We start from the raw sequence: 11,166 nt of genomic DNA on the forward strand, positions 1-11,166 counted from the left end.
TCCTGAACCGGACCATTTTTCTCGATTTCTTGTGATGGAATCCCTCAATCCAACCCACCCTCTTGCATCTCAGTCAGTCTTCTTGATCGCCAAGTATCTTGAAGCCATAGTAGGAAAATCGTATAAATGCAAAAAACAAAGGTCTGGTGAACTCTTAATTGAAATAAATGACAAGCAGCAGTCTGCAAAGCTTCTAGCTCAGACTAGACTGGCTGATCTTGACATCCGGGTCACACCCCATCGGAGCCTCAACAGCTCGCAGGGTGTGATATCCGAGACAGACCTCCTGAACGAAACCGATGCGGATCTCCTTGCCGGCTTGAAGGATCAGGGCGTCACTGCCGTGAGACGCATCACCATCCGCAGAGACGACAAGGAGATTCCCACCAAACACATTATCTTGACTTTCGACCGCGCAATTCTTCCACAATACATAAATGCAGGTTTTATCCGTTGCTCCATCCGTCCGTACATCCCGAACCCGCGGCGCTGTTTTAAGTGCCAGCGGTTCGGGCATGGTACGAACTCTTGCCGTGGCCGAACGACGTGTGCAAAGTGCGCGGCGCACGATCATCCGAGCGAGAACTGCTCAGCCGAAACTCTCACTTGTGTAAACTGCGGGGGGCCGCATGCGGCATACTCCCGCAAGTGCGAAAAATTTCAACTAGAAAAGAAAATCATCAACATCAAAGTCACTGAAAACATCACCTTCCCAGAGGCGCGAAAGAGGTTCGCCTCTTTCCCCCTGGGGAGGTACGCCGACGCGGCTCGCCGGGGGGCGGAGCGGCGTCTCGTTTCCACAGGGACCCAGTTCAGCGAGTCTGACCTGGTCCCTCGCCCGCCCCCCCCCTGGGTTGCCTCTGGCAGCCCAACCCGCCACCACGCCGCTTGCTGAGGCAGCAGCGGTTGTGGTGGCAACCTCTTCCGTCGGGACCGGTGCCGCTCCCGCCTCTGTCTCCCCGCCCTCCAGTGCGTTGGAGGGTACAGAGGTGATGGACACCACGGGCCCCGCACCGGTTCCCACCGCCACCGCACCACCTGTGCCACCTCTGGCGCCCCGGACGCCCTCGGCGGTGGCGGCTCAAACGAAGGGCTCCCGAGGGGGGGCCAAGTCCAGGGGGCCCGGTCCGTCGGGCACCCCTCGGACATCCGAAGACGAGATGGATGTCGGGCCGTTCCTGCCTGCAACGCAGCGCAAGGAACGCGTCCCGACGCCAAAGCCTCCCGACAAGCCAAAAAAGGCGAGAGTCACAGCCCCGAAAGACGACACATAAACAAACACACACACTCCAGTAGCTCTCACACTAAATAATGGGAAGAGAAAACATAATTCAATGGAACTGTAGAGGCCTTCTTAAAAATCTTGACGATGTATACGAAATACTGCATGCTAATCAGTCAAGTGTGATGTGTCTTCAGGAGACGCATTTGAATTCCAAGCACACAAATTTCTTAAATAGGTACATGGTCTTCAGAAAGGACAGGGATGGCTGCACACACTCTTCGGGCGGTGTAGCCATAATAGCCCGGAAATCCCTAGCATGCCACCCTGTCGCTCTCAACACCGTCCTTGAGGCTGTAGCAATACGCACAATAATTTTTAATAGGTTGATAACGGTATGCTCCATATACATTCCTCCTGATGTCACACTTTTGAGCTCTGACTTCGAGGCGCTGGTCGACCAGCTACCCGAACCGTACATCCTAACAGGCGACCTTAATGCACACAACTCTCTTTGGGGCTCCTCCAGAACGGATGCCCGAGGTCGCCTGTTGGAGAAGTTTCTTACATCCTCCGGAGCATGCCTTTTCAACAAAAAACAGCCTACATATCATAACTTAGGACACAATACATACTCTCATCTTGACTTGGCTATTGGTTCCGCAGTTCTCTTTCCATGTCTTGAGTGGGGTGTGGGCACGGACCCATATGGTAGTGACCATTTCCCCACTTCATTAACGTATATAGGTATAGGCCCGAGCAGTCCATCTTCCCATAACAGGTTTAATGAATCCAAAGCAAACGGGAGTACATTCACAGAAACATCTAAACTACACCACACAACCATAAAACACCTACACGTGGAGGAAGCCGCCCAACTCGTCACGGCGCACATCCTCGACGCCGCCGAAAAGTCCATTCCCCAGGCCTCCAGTGGGTCCCGCAGCCCAAGGAGGCCCTGGTGGAACGAGGACTGCAGGCGGGCGCGAGAGGCCCAGAACAAGGCGTGGGGTGTCCTTCGCCGGTACCCCACGTCAGATAACATCATTTCTTTTAAACGGGCAAAGGCTTTTGGAAAGCGAGTGCGTCGTGAGGCGAAAAGGGAGAGTTGGCGCACCTTCCTCACTTCCATCAACTCGTACACTGACACACATAAAGTCTGGACACGAATACGAAAACTAAAAGGACAACAGACACACAGCCTGCCCCTGGTTAGTACAACAGGGGACACACTGGAAGACCAGGCTAACACACTTGCACAACACTTCGAACACGTGTCCAGTTCAGCACACTACACAAACACTTTCATGAAACACAAAACATCTGTAGAAAAGAAGTCACTGCGTGATAACAACAAGTCGCACACTTCTTACAATTCTCCTTTTTCAATTCATGAGCTGAAGGTTGCTCTGAGCACATGTAAGCCTTCAGCTCCAGGTGCAGACAAAATCACATACACCATGATACAACACCTACACCCAGACACTCTTGAAACACTCCTACATCTATACAACAACATATGGCTTTCGGGGCACATTCCTCGCTCTTGGAGGGAGGCTATAGTAGTGGCTTTCCTGAAGGAAGGAAAGGACCCTGCCTCTCCCGCCAGTTATCGCCCCATTGCCCTGACAAGCTGCCTGTGCAAGCTCCTCGAGAAGATGATAAACAGGAGACTCGTGTACTTCTTAGAGTACAACGGTCTTCTCGAGAGCTGCCAGGCGGGCTTTAGGGCGGGGCGATCTACCAACGATCAACTCGTTGCGTTAGAGTCTTATATCAAAGATGCTTTCCTCCACAAGCAGTACTGCATGACGGTCTTCTTTGATCTTGAAAAGGCGTACGATACTGCTTGGAGGTACGGCATCCTTAGCGACTTGAAGTCCTTTGGCATGTCGGGTAACATGTGGAACACGCTTGCCAGTTACCTCTCTGAAAGAACGTTTCGCGTACGAGTTGGAACTGCACTCTCTAGAGTTCATGTGCAGGAAAACGGTGTTCCGCAAGGTGGAGTTTTGAGTTGCACGTTGTTTATTGTAAAAATGAACTCTCTTCGGAAGGCTCTGCCACCAACCATTTCCTGCTCAATCTATGTAGACGACGTGCAATTATCCTTTAAGTCTTGTAACCTGTCTATCTGCGAGCGCCAAGTCCAGCTTGGTGTTAACAAACTAGCTGGCTGGGCAGATAGCAACGGTTTTAAATTTAATCCAGTGAAGTGTACTTGTGTTTTGTTTTCGAAAAGGCGTGGCATTCGGCCGGATCCAGACATCAAACTCAATGGTGTCTCAATTCCAGTCAGAAATGAACACAAGTTTTTAGGTGTAGTCCTTGACGAAAAGCTCTCGTTCATTCAACACATAAAACAACTTAAACATAAATGCTTAAAGGCCATGAATATACTCAAGGTTCTCTCCCACTCTTCATATGGGGCTGACAAACAACTTCTTTTACGTGTTTTTACCAGCCTGATAGGTTCACGATTAGACTATGGAAGCGTTGTTTATGGGTCAGCAAGTAAGACATCCCTCAAAATGCTCGACCCAGTGCTTCATCTGGGGCTCCGGTTGGCATGTGGCGCCTTCCGGACTAGCCCGGTCGAAAGCCTCTATGTGGAGTGTAATAAGTGGAACCTACAACGTCAGCGAGCATACACAGATCTTCTTTTTGCTTTTAAAATTTCATCTATGCCACACCATCCTTTTAAATCGGCTTTTTATGATACGTCTCAGACTCCACTACTCCTAAACCGACCATCGTTCTCTGCGCCCTTCTCTTACAGAGTTAGAGAGGAAGCGTCAGAGCTTTCTGTCTCCTTTTTAGACACCATACAAAGTTCTCAAACAGATTTTATAGCACCATGGCATCTCCGCCCTGTATCATGCGACACATCCTTCACACATGTAGATAAAAACCGAGCTCCCACATGTGCGATTCTGCAGCACTTCTTGTATTTGCAGCAGAAGTATCAATTTTCTGAATTTTATACGGACGCCTCTAAAACTGCCACCTCTGTGTCCTGCGCGGCGCATGGGCCCGGCCTTAATGTCACTAGAACTCTTAACAGTAATACCAGTATCTTTACGGCAGAGGCTAATGGTGTACTTCTTGTTGTTAATCATATCCTTCAAAGTCACATCCCACAATCCATTATATATACAGACTCCCTCAGTGTCGTGCGGGCGTTGTCGTCATCAACGTCTTCAAAAAATCACGTGGTAAATCTAATAGTCAAGGGTATTATGTCGGTGTATGTACGCAAATTTGAACTGGTTCTTTGCTGGGTCCCTGGCCACAGTGGTATAGCCGGGAACGAAGCAGCGGACCGAATGGCTGCTGCTGCTACACTCTCGAATACAGTAGACATAATCACATTACCCTACACCGACGTGAAACCACACATCAGACAACAACTTCGCAAAACATGGCAAACGCACTGGAGTGAACAAACAGACAACAAGTTACACGTAATAAAACCACACTTGGGACCATACACCACCGACACACGTAATAGATACACTGAAGTCGCCTTGGCTAGATTACGGATAGGGCACACTCATGCAACGCACTCGCACCTTCTCACGGGGTCTCCAAGACCTCTGTGCAGCAGGTGCGGAGAGGCCCTATCCGTGATCCACATCCTCATACAATGTAAGGCACTCGACATTACACGACGAAAACACTTCCCACAACTACACACACGACATATTCCACCACACCCGTCATACTTCTTAGGAGACGAAGCCATGTTTTCTGTTCAACGCACCTTTCAGTTCCTATCAGAAGTTCACTTTTTACAAATCATCTCATACCACCCATAGTTTTACCCCTGGTCCTATACACCAGCCACCTTATTTATTTTTTAACCACTCTTGTTCTTCACCCTGGCCCTTTATACCAGCCGTGCTCATAGCTTTTAACTGATTTTATTTCTTGTTCTCACCTCATCAAATCACTTTGTGTTTGGCGCTCTTTGCCCATGTCGGCCTTGCGCCAATAAAATCAAACCATCATCATCATCGTTGCCGATCCAGTTTTAATCCTGTGAACGATAGTGTGCCATTTCCTGGGCCAATGCTGAGGAATGTCTGGACGCTTCATACTTAGAGCCGCTCGTAGTTCCGACTTCCTTTCCACCTTGCGGAGGGGGCAGAATTACCAGCTCGAAGTAGCTGAAGAGCTGAAGAGCAGCAGGTTTGAGCAGTTGCTCCGAGGTGGCGCTTCTAACGTTTTCCGGCACATGGCCAAGATCGCATCGCCAGGCGAAGATGAGATTTACGAGGAATGTGCTTTACTTTTCGCTTGGCAGCAACTGGTGTGATGAGCTTGCTGAGATCACTCATGTAGGCCTCAGTGCATCTTTCTAACGCGTTTATAAGTAGAAGGCCATTCCGCATTCGACTGGTTCGCCTTTAGCCAGCTAGAATCATCGAGCTGTAACGCTTTTTAAAGACGATAGTCTTTCTTGGGCTACTTAAACGCAGAAATTATGGTCGGTATGTCGGTCTGTCTGTAAGGGCACCCGGCCAAAGGGCACCCGGCCAAATTGTAATAAAATCTGCTCAATATACCAGCTCGAACCCGGCCCGCCAGAGGGCCTTGGTCACTCAGGCCACTGAGTCGGCCCGGTCAAGAGGCATCCTGGACTAGGGACGCTTCACCACCACCCTTTTCCTTTTCTCTTTAGCTCTAATAGTCCTATATACTCACAGTCAAATCTAAATGTCTAATTCCTGTGTCAGTGTTTATACTTGTCGACATTGTTGAACAAGAACATTGATTGATTGTGGGTTTAACGCGGTGACGCAATGTAGGCGATTAGGCGCGCCGTAGTGGAGGGCTCCGAATTTTTAACGTGCGCCGAAATCTCGTACACGGGCGTTTTGGCTTTTCGCCTCCATCAGAAAAGTGGCCGCCGCGGCCGGGAATCGAGCCCGCGACCTCGTGCACACCAGCGCAACGCCTTAGCCACCATCGTCTTAGCCACCATCGCAACGCCTTAGCCACCACCTTAGCAAGGTCGCCACCATCGTTTATCATCGTCCACTTCTACACACATCTACCACAGCCACAGAACATCCTCCACCGCCACTGAGCTAGCAGCTGTCAGAACGGCACTCCTTCACATAAACGGAAGTCCTGCTCGGCGGTGGGTAATTCTTTCCGATTCCCGGCCAGCTTTGCAACTACTAAATAAGCCTCCTGATTGTCGCAACAAACTTGTCTTGGATATGAACGAAAAATTTAAAAGCCGTTATCATCAATGTGAAAGCTGTCGGAAGTGCAGGGCAGTGATTCGCCATAATGGGCTCCACCACCATTATCCGCTCACTGCTCCCACCCAATGCATTTCAAATTTCCCGCCTTCGCAGTACTCGCACGCCCCCAGCCTGACACTGCACCAGTGGGTGTTCTGTTCTTTTTGTGCTTGCTTTAATTTCGTAGGCTGGAGCTGTTTTGCGTCTTTTCGAACACGCCATTTTTTTCTTGCGCGGCTGGAGCCTTTCTGCGGCATTTCGAACGCGCCGTTTGTTTCTTGCGCGGCTGGAGACTTTCTGCGGCATTTCGAACGCGCCAATTTTTTCCTGCGCGGCTGGAGCCTTTCTGTAGCATTTCGAACTCTCCATTTTTTTTTTCTTGCGGTGCTGCTTTTTTTGCTTACTATCGTAAAAACCGACCCAACGAGCGTTCCTAACTAAATGAACGTGGGGGCTGCCGGTTATATACACAGATTTTGCCTTAAACCTGCAGTTTTCTTCGCGCAAAACAACGGGTAGATGTATGAAAAGCGCCAGTGGTTCACGAGGTTCGAACGGTTATCCTTTTTTATCACTATTTAAACCGCGTGGTTTTCGAAGCCTCAGCGTGACTCTCTGACTGACGACGGTACATCAGGCTCTACTTGGGTCCGTTGTCTCCCTGCGCTGCCGGATTCCGGCAGTCGCATCGACCGTTAGCGAGCTACGACGACAATGCGGGCCCATGAAGAGCCCTGCACTTAATATATACAAGTGCGGTGCGCGAAGGACATGAAATTTGCTTTCAGTGGCTACCAGGTCATTCTGGTACAACGGGCAACATGGTCTGCGATGCGGCCACCAGAAAAGCCAACGACATAAACTACACAGTTGGAATCCCGTTTTCCAACGATGATAGCAATGTAGCTGCTTTTTACCTATTGGATGGAAACCTCAGCTGCCCGCTTGGCAGAATCCTCTGACAAGGTATGCGCCACTACATGTGATAGACCTGAAGTGCGATTTTCGGCATCCGCGGCGGTTGCCGGAAGCGCACTGAAGGCGTGCTACACCGGCTGCGACCTAACGCAGCATACACCCGAAGCTTCTTGTTTAAGCTGGGCTGAGTAGAGTCGCCATTGTGTACTCTGTGCTCTACTACTGACAACATTCATCATCATCATCACCATAATAATAATCATCATCATCATATCTACGTCCACTGTGCCAAAATATTTGAGGACATCATCATCATCATCATCATCATCATCATCACTGCAGGGCAAAGTCCTCTCCCATTAATCTCCAATTGTCCTCGGGCCCTGTCCTGTGGTAACTGCGACCAATTTAGGTATCCCAGCGAACTTTTTGATCTAATCTGCCCATCTAACTTTCTGCCGCCCCCTGCCACGCTTGCCTTCTTTAGAGATCCACTCTGTTACCCTTAATAACAAATGGTTATCTTGCCTTCGCATTATATGCCCTGCCCACGTCCATTTCTTCTTAATTTCTACTAATATGTCCTTAACGCGCGTTTGTTCCCTTAATCACTCCGCTCTCTTTTTTTTCCTTAATGTTACACCTATCATCTTCCGTTCCATTACTCGCTGAGTCGTCCTAAATTTAAGTTGAACCCTCTTAATGAGCCTCCAAGTTTCTGCCCCGTGGTGAGTACCGGTAAGCTGCAGCTGTCATACACTTTCTTCTTCAGGGACAATGGTAGGCTGCCATTCATTCTCTGAGAATGCCTGCCGAATTCACTCCACCCTATTCTTGTCCTTCTAATTATATCTGCCTCATGCTTGGAATCCGGGGTCACAACTTGGCCTAAGTAGATATATTCGCTTTCGACTTCCACTGCCTCGCCACCTATCTCAAACCGCTGTGCTGTCCCGAGGCTAGTGACGGTTACTTTAGTTTTCTGCATATTAATTTTCGTGACCACGGTTGTACTCTGTTTGTCCAGTGCAGCAACTATGCTTTCCAATTTGTCCCCCGAGTTCTTAACTAGGCAACGTCATCAGCAAATCTGAGGTTACTGAGGTATTCTCCATTAACCCTTACTCCCACCTGTTCCCAATGCAATGTTCTGAATACTTCTTGTAAACATGCTCTGAATAACATTGGAGAGACTGTGTCTCCTTGTCTGACGCCCATCTTTATAGGTATTTTACGGCTCTCCTTATGGAGGATGATGGTAGCTGTGGACCCATTGTAAATATCCTCTAGTATTCTTACATAATGCTCGTCTACACCCTGGTTCCGTAATGCCTGAATAACTGCTGAGGGTTCGACCGTATGAAATATTTTCTCATAATTTATGAAGGCTATATCCAGGGGTTCAGTATACCCCGCTCACTTCTCTATCACCTGATTGATCGTGTGAGTATCGTTCATTGTTGAATAGCGTTTACGAAACCCTGCTTGTTCTTTAGGTTGACTGAAATCCAAGGTGGCAGAAATTCTGTTAGCGATTGCCTTGGCAAGTACCTTGTCGACGACAGACAGCTGACCGGTAAGAGGTGCAGCGGTTGCGTAGAGGTAGAGCATCCCCCTCGCGTGCAGAAGGACCGTAGTTCGAATCCCGGTGCCGGACTATTCCCACCAGATTAAAAAAATCCGCGTGTTGATGGAATTCCAGAAAGAAGGAAGGTTGGGGTACGGCCTGACCTCGGTGATCATTGCTGGCGGTAACACACTCCGTCACCAGAGCAGGATTGACCACCCTAATGTAGTAATGGCCACAACCTCCCATGAATACGCCAATTAACTGACCACATTAAGCACATTTTAAGCCGCTGCCTGCAGTATGCTAATCAACCGGCAACGACATCGAAGGCACTTGCGCGACTCCGGCGTGGAGGTGCTCTTGAACTCTTACACCTCCTTGGACGCTGGCGAAATCATGACGAGGGAGTGCTGCGAACAAGAACTCTGCTTATTTTCCTTGCGGTAACAGGGCTGTGAACCCTGTGAACATATACATTTTATATATGTGTATGTACACATTTCCTATCCCCTTTTTCTATTTTTTAATTTTATTTTTCTCTCTCTCTATTTTCCTCTGTCATCTCACTGCATTCACCCCATCTCAAGTAGCAAGCATTATCGTTAGTGGGGCTGAAATTTTCTGGTTTCATTAAAAGTTTGCTCTCTCTCTCTCGTCGCTTCTTTCTCCTCTAGGCAGTAAATTTTCAACGCTTGGATCGTCATCCAGATTCAAATTGATCCGGTTTTCTTAAATGCACACGTACATACGTATATACATACGTACATACATAAACGTGAACCACAAGTACCGGTGCCATTTTCTCGGAAAGATGCTTCAGCACTTGCATCCAGTATGACACGGAGCATGCAGTGAACTATTTGGGCAGATGCATAACATGCCACCTGGAATATCTAAGCATAATGAAGCAGCACTCCAGCGTACGCGGTTGATGTCGCCTGCACGCGATACTTTTGTTACAAAATCAGCCAATCCACTTCTCCACTGTGCCTACACTGAGATGTGCGTGAAGATCTGCAACACCTCATCTGTAATTGTGCGCAATTTTGTAGGCGAAGAGTGTCCCTCGCAGTGTCTTTGGACCGGCCGCTCTCCTTAGGGCTACAACTGAGGAACGCATTAGGCCCTTGGAATTCTTTTAAACGTGCCTCTCATGCTGCAAAAGACTTATTGGCCAACATAAAGAAACAAGTCTTGATCAGACTTTGTAAATACTTAAATATATATGTGTTCCTCTTCATCTTTATAATCATCATTGTCACCGCATTCCTCTGGCGTAGCAAGCCAGGCACCTTTATTTCGGCTGACATTGCCAGTCTAATTAAATATTGTTCTCTTTCTCTCTCGGACACATAGATACATACATTCTTGTGTATATTTTCGTGTTGATATTTTTTTGTTGCACACGCTTCAGTTTCACGCTTGCATGTCTGTATGATCCCATCCATCGTCCAAACACGACCCTGTCTTAACTTTCCCCGAGGCAAGTAACTGTTCCGCAGGTGTCGGTCCTAAACGGCCACCCTGAAGTGAAGTGAACTGGCCTTTCCGGAGTCAAGGCCCAGCGGCAGCAGGCAAGCGGCCCTTCAGGATTGCGAAGATCAAGATGTTCTCTCTTGTCCTTAGAGGCCTTTCGCCACTGTGCCAGTTTGCTAGGAGGTGTCCGTGTGTGCCAGTCTTTTTCCCGTCCCTGGTCCTTTACGCTTTCCCCGTCCACGGTTCTCACCACTTGACACGACGTACGCTGATGGCAGCATTCTTTTTTTCTCACAACCCCTGTTTCTTTGTTCTCGCAGGCCTGACGACCTCGGTGCCTGCGGCTTCGCCGGCAACTGCCGCTACAAAGGACGAACAGCCTCACGCCTACCGCAGCAGGCACACAAAGAAAGGTACACCTCTTTCCTTCCCCGTTTGCGTGCAGCATCATCAAAGCCCAGGCAGAGGAATCGGCTGCGTGTATTGTACGCTCGAGAGCTAACTCTCCGACTTGAACAATCGCGTAAGAAGTACCTTTCTGTTGTTACATTGCCGTAGATAGCTGTTAGGATACAGTAGTGGGCGCTCATTAATCGCCCGCCGCCCTTTCCCATTTCGTGACTGAGAAGTATCCAGCGATATAACAAATGTCCGACGCAGTGATTCAGAGATGGCCACTGTTCTACATCCTGATTGGACGAGCCGGGATGTTGTGGCTTCCTGCC

The 11,166-nt window shown here is 48.9% G+C and overlaps 1 long non-coding RNA gene across 1 annotated transcript in view; it reads left to right on the top strand.

Annotated features, from left to right (window-relative positions):
• Positions 1-11,166, top strand: part of LOC144180286 (uncharacterized) — a 629,875-nt gene that overhangs the window by 297,453 nt on the left and 321,256 nt on the right. The window contains exon 2 of the long non-coding RNA XR_013324365.1: positions 10,762-10,854. This is a non-coding gene — a long non-coding RNA (uncharacterized LOC144180286). The remainder of the gene's footprint in view (positions 1-10,761; positions 10,855-11,166) is intronic.

The sequence above is a fragment of the Haemaphysalis longicornis genome, unplaced genomic scaffold, assembly GCF_048455015.1.
Source record: "Haemaphysalis longicornis isolate Haplotype H1 unplaced genomic scaffold, Haemaphysalis longicornis Haplotype H1 scaffold_4, whole genome shotgun sequence".
NCBI classification, from domain to species: Eukaryota; Metazoa; Arthropoda; class Arachnida; order Ixodida; family Ixodidae; genus Haemaphysalis; species Haemaphysalis longicornis.